The following is a 12,495-nucleotide window of genomic DNA, read 5'->3' on the forward strand; positions in this document are numbered from 1 at the left end:
TGTCGCTGTCATTTCGTCGACATGCAAACAAAGAATGTTCTTGTTTATCGGAGACGAGGTTACGCCGCCCTAGCATGAAACGAAGCCGTTCTCCGAGTGGGCAATCGCAGTTAGAGAGCTCTCACTCTCTTTTGCAGTTTAACCCTTAGAAACCCGTCCATAAGGAAAACAACCCATAAGCCACAATCATGATTTATTGTTTTATATTTTATGATGAAACTGGTTGCAATTGCTTTTGCCAAACCAGACCCACAAACTGCTTTTACTCGTAGACGTAGTCCCTCTGTCTCTGGGTCGTGCGGCAGACGCCGCTAATATTAAACGACACGACAAAGAGTGCGTGCGGGAGAGACAGAAAATCAGTCTGAGCGTGACGTCGGGCGCTGCGTAGGCACTGCAAATTGATTTGTTCCTATTGGCTATAAAAATGATCTGATCTGATCCAGATTCAGCGATCTGATAGATATGGTCATTATCTATGATTCTGCGTTTTTAGTTTTCTCGAATTTGCAATATTGTGGATGCAACAGATTTTCGTCTCTATTGATGCTGATCAAGAATATATATACTTTATGGGGTCGGAAACGATTCCTTCTGGACGTTACACACATCCAATTTTACCACAAATCTAATATACCCCAATACTCATTTTGAGTATCGGGTATAATTATTATAGCCAGAATCAAGAAAAGAATTTCATTCTTTCTCGCTCTGTCTCTCTCTAACACACAGGTTTCATGGTCGGTTTTGCCAATTGCAAAATATGAGTTCAAGGATCTCAGAACCTATAAGAGCCAAGGCAATCAAATTTGGTATCCACACTACTGTGATATTCGACCTTGACCGTTTCGTGTCCAAATTTCGCCCCCCCCCCTCCCGCCCCCGCAAAGGACGAAAATCTGGGGCATCCACAAATCTCAGAGACTATTAAAGCTAGAGTAACCAAATTTGGTATCCGCACTTCTGTTAGATCTCACTATAAAACGTATATCTCAGAATTTCGCCCCACCCCCTTCCGCCCCCACAAAGGACGAAAATCTGTTTCATCCACAATATTGCAGATTCGAGAAAACTAAAAACGCAGAACCATATATAACGTTCATAACTATCAGATTGCTGAATCTGGATCAGATCGTATCATTTTTGTAGCCAAAAGCAAGAAATCAATTTGCAGTGGCTACGCAGCGCCCGACGTCACGCTCAGACTAATTTTCTGTCTCTCTCGCACGCACTCTTTTTCGTGTCGTTTAAGATTAGCGGCGTCTGCCGGAGGAGAGCCATACTGACTTAGTATCGGGTATAACTGTAGAGTTGCGGTGTCCGCAGCAACTCACAACGTTCCCCCTCGTTTCCTTGTTTAATTTGCTTTTATTTATGTATTTATTGTTTCATGTGCATCCACTTTTATTCCACTGCACACACAGATACACATGTACTTTTGTTGTGTATGTGCTTCATTTAAATTTGAATTTTTTCCCTGCGAAATTTACACAATTCCAATTAATGGCATTTAATTATTTATCCGGCATTTTACACAGTGTTCTTCCTGCCCCAGCCCCCCCCCCCCAATGCCGTCACCGAATTTTGCATTTTTATGTCATGTTGTAAATATTTGCGTTCGGAATTTAAAATTCAAATGGTGTAGACTGAACGAGGGGGAACGTTGTGAGTTGCTGCGGAGACCGCAACTCTACAGTTATACCCGATACTAAGTCAGTATGGCTCTCCTCCGGCAGACGCCGCTGATATTAAACGACACGACAAAGAGTGCGTGCGAGAGAGACAGAAAATCAGTCTGAGCGTGACGTCGGGCGCTGCGTAGCCAGTGCAAATGGATTTGTTCCTTTTGGCTATAATAATGATCTGATCTGATCCAGATTCAGCAATCTGATATATATGATCATTATCTATGATTCTGCGTTTTTAGTTTTCTCGTATCCTCAATATTGAGGATGCAACAGATTTTCGTCCTTTGTGTGGGCGGAAGGGGGTGGGGCGAAATTCTGAGATATACGTTTTATAGTGAGATCTAACAGGAGTGCGGATACCAAATTTGGTTACTCTAGCCTTAATAGTCTCTGAGATTTTTGGATATCCCCAGATTTTCATCCTTTGCGGGGGCGGAAGGGGGTGTGGCGAAATTTTGAAACAAACTCGTCTCGGTCCGATATATTAGGAGTGTGGATACCAAATTTGGTTGCTCTAGCTTTTATAGTCTCTGAGATCTAGGCGCTAATGTTTTACTCTAAGCAAAGCCGGCTATGCTAGTGTGTTAGAGAGAGACAGGGCGAGAAAAAATGAAATTGTTTTCTTGATTGTGGCTATAATAATTATACGATAATTCTCTCTCTCTAATAATTCTCTCTCTCTCTCTCTCTCTCTCTCTCTCTCTCTCTCTCTCTCTCTCTCTCTCTCTCTCTCTCTCTCTCTCTCTCTCTCTCTCTCTCTACGATAGGTACAAATAAGAAATTTATACCAAAATTTAAAGGACCATACATTATCAAAAAAAATTTACCAAATGATCGATATGTTATAACTGTCAAGTTATAATTGTCAAGTATCTCAGGTTCCGTATGACGCTGTAATAGAAGCCTGTCGACTTCGGAAATATGTAAATTGGCGGGATCAGTGTAGAACTATCTCCTACTAATCTGTATTTTATAATTTTAGCCTGGTAGATAACAAAAGTAGCCAAATGTAAGGATCGAGGGCGCTCCATTTGTCAGGATGGCCGAGCTGTAAGGCAACACATATTAACCATAACCAACCCCATATTAGCCCTTACCGATATTAACCCTAACCAACCCCATATTAGCCCTTACCGATATTTTCCCTAACCGATCCCGATATTATACTGCGATAAGTTCTATGCGATATTATTCTGCTATATGATACGGCGATAAGTCGGGGGATGATTTGGACGATCGACAAGAGAGAAAAGACGTGAAATAAATAAGTTAATAAAAATTAAACGAAGAACTGCGCCACAGAACAAAACTGATGGTTTCTCCTCGATTATAGTCCTGTCGATGTCCTGACTGGGAACTCCGTTTGCCGGCCATTGGCTTTCCGGCTGCTGTAGCCATGATGGTCCAGACCACCACAATGGATGTACTGCTAACTCTTGTGGTGTTAAGCCACGAGTTGCGCAGTCCGCTGGGTTTACCGCAGTAGGTACATGTCTCCACTGAGTTGATGTACTATGCTCCAAAATCTGTCCAACGCGGTTTGACACAAAGGTTTGCCATCGGTGGGGATCTCCATTTATCCAAAACAAAACGATAGTAGCATCTGACCAATAGAAGGTTGACATAGGTGGTCCTGCTGTGCGAAGTTGGTCCCGGATCCATTTTGCCAGTTTAACTGCCAGCAGCGCACCCGAAAGTTCGACTCGTGGAATTGTGATCGGTTTCGTGGGTGTGACTCGACTGCTTGCAGCTAGCAAATGAGTTTGAATCTTTCCGTTTGGTAGTTCTGCACGAATATATGCACATGCTGCATACGCCAGTGATGATCCATCGCAGAAAACATGTAGCTGTAATGACGCAAGCTCGTGGATGTTGAAGCGCAGCCATCGTGGTACTTGAATTTGCTCGACATATGGCAAGTTCTGTATGAATCCCTGCCATCTATCAAGCAGTTCGGTTGGCAGCGGTTCATCCCAATCTAGTTGTGCTAGGCTGCCATCGTTGCGTTTGATGCGGGCCATCCATGAGTCCTTGAGTATCGCCTTAGCGGTCATGACACAGGGCGTGATGAAACCTAAGGGGTCGTACAGTCGGGCGACTGTGGAAAGTAAAGAACGTTTAGTATGTGCGTGACTGATTTCAAAGTTTATCTTGAACCCAAAATAGTCTTGATGTGGATGCCAATAGAGACCTAAGGTTTTAACGGGATCTTGGTACTCAAACTCTAATAATGTCTTACGAGATAAATGGTCTGGAGGTATGTCTTGTAGCAGAGAAGCGTCATTCGCAGACCACTTTCGAAGTTCCATTCCTGCTGATCGTAAGGCTCCGATCAATTGATTTTGAATTTCTAATGCTCCTTCGCGAGTGGAAGATCCGCTTTGTACATCATCAACGTATATTTCATGTCGAAGGACCCTTTCCGCGAGTGGGTATCGGTCGCGTTCATCCTGCGCCAGTTGATGTATGACGCGAATGGCTGTGTAAGGAGCTGAAGCGGTTCCAAACGTAACTGTGTTGAGAAAATACTCAGCTACCTGGTTGTGTTCGTCATGCCAAAAGATACGTTGATATTGCGAATCCTTTGCATTCATGTCAATGCATCTATACATCTTCTGAATGTCGGCAGCAAAAACAAAACGATGGAAACGCCAATTCAGGACCACGCCGGCTAGATCGTTTTGGAGCGCTGGTCCGGTGCATAGGACGTCATTGAGCGACTTTCCGTTTGTCGTTTTACAGGAGGCGTCATATACTACTCTAACCTTAGTAGTGACACTTTCCTCCTTGAATACTGCGTGATGAGGCAAGGTGCAACATGTGGACTCGATTCCATTCTCCTTGCTAATGATGCAATGCTGCTGCTCCTTGGTTGTTACTTTGGTCACCTGGCCTAGTTGAAAGTACTCATCCATGACCTCCGAATATTTGGCTTGCAGCTCCGGCTGCCGTTGGAATCTTCGTTGAAGCACTTGGAATCGATTAATTGCGATTTGACGTGATTTGCCTAGCACCTGCGAAGGGTCAAACAAACGCTTAAGTGGTAACCGTACCAAATACTTGTCGTTCCGTTGACGGATGTGAGTTCGTTTAAAATGCTCCTCGCACCATCGCTCTTCTGGAGTGAGCTGTTTTGCAGAACCGAGATGCTCCATTTCGAAGAATTTCTGGACGAGATTCTCTAGCCTGTTGTGGTGACATCTAATTGTGATAGCGTGTGAGCGTGTGGATGTGGCTCGACCAAAGACTATCCGGCCCAGCTGGGTGTGCTGTGCAATTGGTTGATTCTCCTTTCCTCTGCGGATATCTGAAAGCAGGATCTGTGGGATTACGTCCGCTCCCAGCAGAAGATCAATCCGCTGTGATTTGTAGAACCTGGGATCGGCGAGTTCTATTCCGTTCAAATGCGGACATTGCTGCAATTTGATGGATTGTGACGGTAATTGCGATGTAAGCGTTTTAAGTATAAACGCAGTATCAATGGAAGTACAAAACTGTGAAGTACAAGAACTTAACGACAATTCTGTAGTGTAGGTACACCTTTTCTTGGAGGTGGTCCTAACTCCAGCAATTTCTGCCGAAATTGGATGCCGCTTGAGGTTAAGAGCCTGCACTGTGTGCTCTGTAATGAGGGTTCCTTCCGATCCTGAATCCACTAACGCACGTACCACAGCTGATTGGCCAGTGTGGGGTTTGTGGATTGTGACCAGGGCAGTGGCCAGAACGACAGTGCTGGGTCCGTGATGTGTTGCCGTAGCGGAGACCAGTTGCGCAGAGTGTGTTCTCACAGACGAGTCGGAGCTGCAGACTGTGGATGACCACCGGAACTAGTGTTGGGAACCACTGGGAGAGGCTGTGCAGTGCTCTGAGTAGGAAGTGGGGTCCTAGCGTAGAGTTGCGTAGGTGTAGCCCTGCCAGACGAGTCGCTCGTTGTATACTGCCAGGAGTTACCGGAACGAGCGCTATGGAAGGCTGCGTGAGGGTGCGTAGCCACCTGAGCAGGAGTTCGGAAATGCAGCAGTGTATGGTGTCTTTGACCACACTGCGTGCAGTTCCTTTTACTGGTACATTTTGAAAGTCCATGGGAACGGCTCAGACAGTTGAGGCATGCCTTTGCCTGATCGACGATGGCTTTCCTTGCAAAGCAGTCCTTGGACAGAAGGTCTTGGCAATGCCGAAGATTGTGACTGTCGCTACAGTGCGGCCAGCGAGTGTGTTCGGCAACAGCAGTCTTGGCGTGGAAACTGTTGCCCTTGTATGTTACGTTGCCAACTGACTTCTTCGGGTGCCTTTGGTTGACAGGCTGCGGCACAGGTGTCCGCGTCGTGGAGTGGGCTCGATTTTCGAACACATCGATGCTGAAGAGACGGTCGTTGAGAAATGATTGCAGCTGAGAAAATGTGGCAAGTTCGGCTGAGCTACCGAAGTCTGGAACTGAGATGATGATCCATCCAATGCTGAACATCTAGATTTTTGAAAGCATTGAGACAAACCGTCGCAACATTAAGCATATGTTTTGTATCAGCAGACTGCTCCTTTGTCAACTGTGGCAAGTCATACAAACCGTTCATATGGTACATAAACTGCAGCCGTTTGTTGTCGTAGCGCTTGAGGACGAGACTCCAAGCTGTTGCATAGTTATTTCCCGCAAGCGACATCTGCTGAATATCCTCGTCGCGATCCGAGGGAAGCGCTTGCTTCAGAAAATGAAACCTTTGAACGTCGGACAGTTTCTGGTTGTTATGGATGTACACAAACTTGCATGTAAATGTCGGTACAGGTAGCTTGGGCAATTGCACTGATGATACAGATGGATTTGCTGGCTCTGGATTCTGCTGTACCGGTGGTGCTCTTAGACATACATTCTCGTAGGCCTCTGATATGAGGCTGAATGCCGTTGTATAGTCTTTATCTGGACACATAACTATGCGTACTTGGACATCGAAGTATTAGTAAACGTTGGTGATTTTGCTCAAATTCACCTAAGAACCGTTGCAAATTTTGTAAGCGCGTTTGAAAATAAGCTCTAGTTTTCCGATCTGCGCCATCCTTTTTGAAATTACGCACCGTTTGATTAACCCTCGCAATGAGATTTGTCTGAATAACACTGAGATTGTCGATCTCCACCTGAGGATCGGCTTCGAGGTCGTGGGACTCGGCTGTTGACTTGTTGCTTTTATATGTGTATGTACCTTTCTCACCCTTAGTTGCAATCTCTTTGACCTTGTACAAAACACACAACGAAACACTTACTCTGGTACTCGGGAGTGGTTATCTTTGCTTAAAGCGTAGCTTAAGAGAACTTGCGAGTCGTTGTTGGTGGTTTTGTCCGAGCGGAGAGCAGAAACTGTGCTGATGTGAGCGTTGAGTTGAGGCCTTGTGTCGAGCGATGATGTGCAGCAACAGAACGATCGTTGTCTTCTTGGTCTCTGCTTTGCACGAGAGAGCGGCTGCTGTCTAACCGTCGGCTTTCGTTGCCCTTTGTGTGCTACAGTGAGGCTACTGTCCAGGCGCAGAGCTATCGTCCGATCTTCTTTGTCCCTGCTTCGTGCGAGAGATAGCGGCAGCTGGATAAACCGTTGGTTTGCGTTGTGATTGCCGTTTACAGTTGCAGCCGGTAAAATATGATTTTATCTGTACATTTAACTGATCGCGGAACGAGGTAGAATCATATGCGAATAGTACGAATTAAACGCGGTTTCCCCCATGGGCCACCAAAAATGTTGTGAAATCCTCGATACGAGATTTCAATGTTGAGCAGAAAATGCTCTGGGGAATCTTTGCGTTTAATAATGTACTACACGATGTAGAAAATTTGAGATTTATTCATTTGGACTTCAATCAACTTAAACTTTAATCGTAATCTCGTATAGGGTACAGTTTAATGGGTAATACGGGCTTAAGCGCGGCCGGCTGCAAACTGCTTGATTGTCGCTGTCATTTCGTCGACATGCAAACAAAGAATGTTCTTGTTTATCGGAGACGAGGTTACGCCGCCCTAGCATGAAACGAAGCCGTTCTCCGAGTGGGCAATCGCAGTTAGAGAGCTCTCACTCTCTTTTGCAGTTTAACCCTTAGAAACCCGTCCATAAGGAAAACAACCCATAAGCCACAATCATGATTTATTGTTTTATATTTTATGATGAAACTGGTTGCAATTGCTTTTGCCAAACCAGACCCACAAACTGCTTTTACTCGTAGACGTAGTCCCTCTGTCTCTGGGTCGTGCGGCAGACGCCGCTAATATTAAACGACACGACAAAGAGTGCGTGCGGGAGAGACAGAAAATCAGTCTGAGCGTGACGTCGGGCGCTGCGTAGGCACTGCAAATTGATTTGTTCCTATTGGCTATAAAAATGATCTGATCTGATCCAGATTCAGCGATCTGATAGATATGGTCATTATCTATGATTCTGCGTTTTTAGTTTTCTCGAATTTGCAATATTGTGGATGCAACAGATTTTCGTCTCTATTGATGCTGATCAAGAATATATATACTTTATGGGGTCGGAAACGATTCCTTCTGGACGTTACACACATCCAATTTTACCACAAATCTAATATACCCCAATACTCATTTTGAGTATCGGGTATAATTATTATAGCCAGAATCAAGAAAACAATTTCATTCTTTCTCGCTCTGTCTCTCTCTAACACACAGGTTTCATGGTCGGTTTTGCCAATTGCAAAATATGAGTTCAAGGATCTCAGAACCTATAAGAGCCAAGGCAATCAAATTTGGTATCAACACTACTGTGATATTCGACCTTGACCGTTTCGTGTCCAAATTTCGCCACACCCCCTTCCGCCCCCGCAAAGGACGAAAATTTTAATTAATTTTAATTAATTTAAAATCTCAGAGACTATTAAAGCTAGAGTAACCAAATTTGGTATCCGCACTTCTGTTAGATCTCACTATAAAACGTATATCTCAGAATTTCGCCCCACCCCCTTCCGCCCCCACAAAGGACGAAAATCTGTTTCATCCACAATATTGCAGATTCGAGAAAACTAAAAACGCAGAACCATATATAACGTTCATAACTATCAGATTGCTGAATCTGGATCAGATCGTATCATTTTTGTAGCCAAAAGCAAGAAATCAATTTGCAGTGGCTACGCAGCGCCCGACGTCACGCTCAGACTAATTTTCTGTCTCTCTCGCACGCACTCTTTTTCGTGTCGTTTAAGATTAGCGGCGTCTGCCGGAGGAGAGCCATACTGACTTAGTATCGGGTATAACTGTAGAGTTGCGGTGTCCGCAGCAACTCACAACGTTCCCCCTCGTTTCCTTGTTCAATTTGCTTTTATTTATGTATTTATTGTTTCATGTGCATCCACTTTTATTCCACTGCACACACAGATACTCATGTACTTTTGTTGTGTATGTGCTTCATTTAAATTTGAATTTTTTCCCTGCGAAATTTACACAATTCCAATTAATGGCATTTAATTATTTATCCGGCATTTTACACAGTGTTCTTCCTGCCCCAGCCCCCCCCCCCCCCCCCCCCCCCCCCCCCCCCCCCCCCCCCCCCCCCCCCCCCCAATGCCGTCACCGTATTTTGCATTTTTATGTCATGTTGTAAATATTTGCGTTCGGAATTTAAAATTCAAATGGTGTAGACTGTAAGTGTCAGACTGTGTAAGTCAGTATGGCTCTCCTCCGGCAGACGCCGCTGATATTAAACGACACGACAAAGAGTGCGTGCGAGAGAGACAGAAAATCAGTCTGAGCGTGACGTCGGGCGCTGCGTAGCCAGTGCAAATGGATTTGTTCCTTTTGGCTATAATAATGATCTGATCTGATCCTGATTCAGCCATCTGATATAGGCTCTCTCTCTCTCTCTCTCTCTCTCTCTCTCTTCTCTCTCTCTCTCTCTCTCTCTCTCTCTCTCTCTCTCTCTCTCTCTCTCTCTCTCTCTCTCTCTCTCTCTCTCTCTCTCTCTCTCTCTCTCTCTCTCTCTCTCTCTCTCTCTCTCTCTCTCTCTCTCTCTCTCTCTCTCTCTCTCTCTCTCTCTCTCTCTCTCTCTCTCTCTCTCTCTCTCTCTCTCTCTCTCTCTCAGTCCATCTTTCCTCAAATATTGTACTGACCTGCTGGGCGTTCCACTGCTGCATGAGGTCTTCATGGCAGGGAAGACAGGCCTGGATCATGCCCCGCGGGTCCTTGGGCCGCGAGCGGGCGGGGCGCGGATGCTGCTCGTTGAAGAGCGGAAAGTACGCCACGGACTGGCCCAGACGCGAATCCTTCGACTTCAACGTGCTCAGCTCGATGAGGCTGCCGCGCCGCTGCTCGTCCCCGCACACGTAGCAAACCTCCGTGATGGAGTTCTTGTCGGGCATGGAGAGGTCCAGTATGCCCACTTCCGCTTGCGGTTGACTGGTCATTGCGCCCGAGCCGCCGCTCTGTCGCGGCGCTGTCGAGGCACTCACGCTGGCGCTCACGTTGCGCAGGTCCACCACAGTGGCGTTGTCATCCTCCAGGCCGGCTGTCGGGGGCGGCCGCAGGTGGCCGCTGCCTGGCGAGGGCATGGCACTGTATGGATTGCCCTTGTAGTGCGCCTGCGGGTGCTCAGGACCGCCTCCTCCGCCCGCTGCCGCCTGCTGCAGCAGGTGGTACGCCGCCGTCTGCTGCTGCAGCTGCTGGTACTGGGCGGGATGGTAGCTCGTCGCCTGTCCCGGATACGGAGATGCAGCCGCTCCAGGAGCGGTGCCCGGCTTCAATTTGTGCTGGCAATAGCCACCGCTGCTGCTCTTTGGGGCCGGCGGTTCGCTGGGCGGTCGCGAGGAGAGCGATGCCACTCGCATGTCCCGCGACTGCGGCCGACTCAGGTATTTGTTGTTGTTGTTGTTGTTGCTGTTGTGGTTGCTGGGCGGTCGCGAGGAGAGCGATGCCACTCGCATGTCCCGCGACTGCGGCCGACTCAGGTATTTGTTGTTGTTGTTGTTGTTGCTGTTGTGGTTGCTTGTATGTGTGGTGGCAGTCCGTGGATAATAGTCACCCGCACCCCCCGCACCACCGTATATGGGCGAGGGTGAGGCATTCCTTGAGGTACTAAGGTGATGAGGTGTCGTCGTGGGCGTCCCCGGTGGCTGGTGGGGGGAATAGTGGCGGGCCACGGCGTAGGGATCTATGCCATGCAGTTCCGCCAGTCCGTTCTGACCGAGATGCTCCGCACTTAGGCCCAGCACCTGGGCCGCGTACTCGCTTTGGGTGGCCACATCCGCCCCAATGTAGCCCTTGCAGTCCAGCCGCTTCATGTGATAGATGCGCTGCAGCATGGGCTTCTTGTGGCGCTCGTACGCGTACCACTGCTCGCTGAGGGACCGGAAGCAGAGCAGGCAGACCCACACATACTCCTGGCTGGACGTCACACTGCCCATCCCGTGGGGCGGCTCGTGCCGCTCCAGAAACGGAAAGAACGACTCGTTCGGCCTCTCCGGGCTCTGACGCACGCGTAGGGCCTGCATCTCGTAGCCCCCCTGGCCGCCACACACAAAGCACACGGAAATGGCCATGTGGTGATCGGGTGGCGCCGATGCCCGGCCCGTGGACTTGACCCCCGTATGGGCCGGATAGTAGTGCTGCTGCTGCTGCTGCGCATAGCCCAGGGACAAGGCATGCTGGTGGTAAAGGTCGCTGGGTGTCCTTGCTCGGTGCGCCGCTGCTGCTGCTGCTCCTGGGGAGGGCATCAGCTCGCAGTGTGGATACAGCTGCTGCTGCTGCTGCTTGGACGAGGCCGGAGAGGGACCTCGTCCTGATGGTGGTGTGGGCGTGGTTGCTGGCTCGGATTGAAGGGACTGCTGCTGCTGTGGCTGGATGCCACCACGAAGTTCATTTTTGATATACGCTTTCGCTTTTTCCATAATATTTTCAGCTGCAATGGGAATAAATGAAGGAAAGAGTTCGATGAGAAGTTATAAACGGGGAAAAAACGGAATAAATATACCCATTCCTCTCTTCATAAGCCCCCATTGAACAGCTGTATAGTCAGTCGATACCCCGTTCCCCACTCCGCCGCTGAAAGCCTGCCAGCAAAACAGAAAATTCGACGCTCGTTAATCGAACGATTGCCGACGGCGATAACCTATTTAATCGCAGCCCACGATAACCCGCAGCACTCGGCGATCATGATCTCTGATCTCCGTGGAGAGCATCAATGTGGGAAGTATAAATAAATAAAGCAAAAATGAAAAGAAAGAACCAGCGAGAAGAATATTTGCAGGCTAAAGTGATTCGACGATTTGTCGGACGTTGCTTCTTGTCTCTGAGTCGCGATGTATTTATTTTGAGTGGCAGTGTGTTTTCCTTTTTATACCCGATACTCAAAATGAGTATTGGGGTATATTAGATTTGTGGTAAAAGTGGATGTGTGTAACGTCCAGAAGGAATCGTTTCCGACCCCATAAAGTATATATATTCTTGAGCAGCATCAATAGCCGAGTCGATTGAGCCCTGTCTGTCTGTCCGTCTGTCCGTCTGTCCGTCCGTCCGTCCGTCCGTCTGTCCGTCTGTCCGTCCCCTTCAGCGCCTAGTGCTCAAAGACTATAAGAGCTAGAGCAACGATGTTTTGTATCCAGACTTCTGTGATATGTCACTGCTACAAAAATATTTCAAAACTTCGCCCCGCCCACTTCCGCCCCCACAAAGGACGAAAATCTGTGGCATCCACATATTTAAAGATACGATAAAACCAAAAACGCAGAATCGTAGAGGATGACTATATGTTTTAGAATGTAAGATCTCAACCAGATCGTATAATTATTATAGCCAGAATCAAGAAAACAATTTCATTCTTTCTCGCTC

At 47.5% G+C, this 12,495-nt stretch overlaps 1 pseudogene; it reads right to left on the bottom strand.

Moving 5' to 3' along the window:
- The window catches only part of LOC117190058, a 260,701-nt pseudogene extending 249,044 nt beyond the window's left edge, over positions 1 to 11,657 (bottom strand).
- Between the last annotated feature and the right edge of the window lie 838 nt (positions 11,658 to 12,495).

This window comes from Drosophila miranda (assembly GCF_003369915.1).
Source record: "Drosophila miranda strain MSH22 chromosome Y unlocalized genomic scaffold, D.miranda_PacBio2.1 Contig_Y1_pilon, whole genome shotgun sequence".
NCBI lineage: Eukaryota > Metazoa > Arthropoda > Insecta > Diptera > Drosophilidae > Drosophila > Drosophila miranda.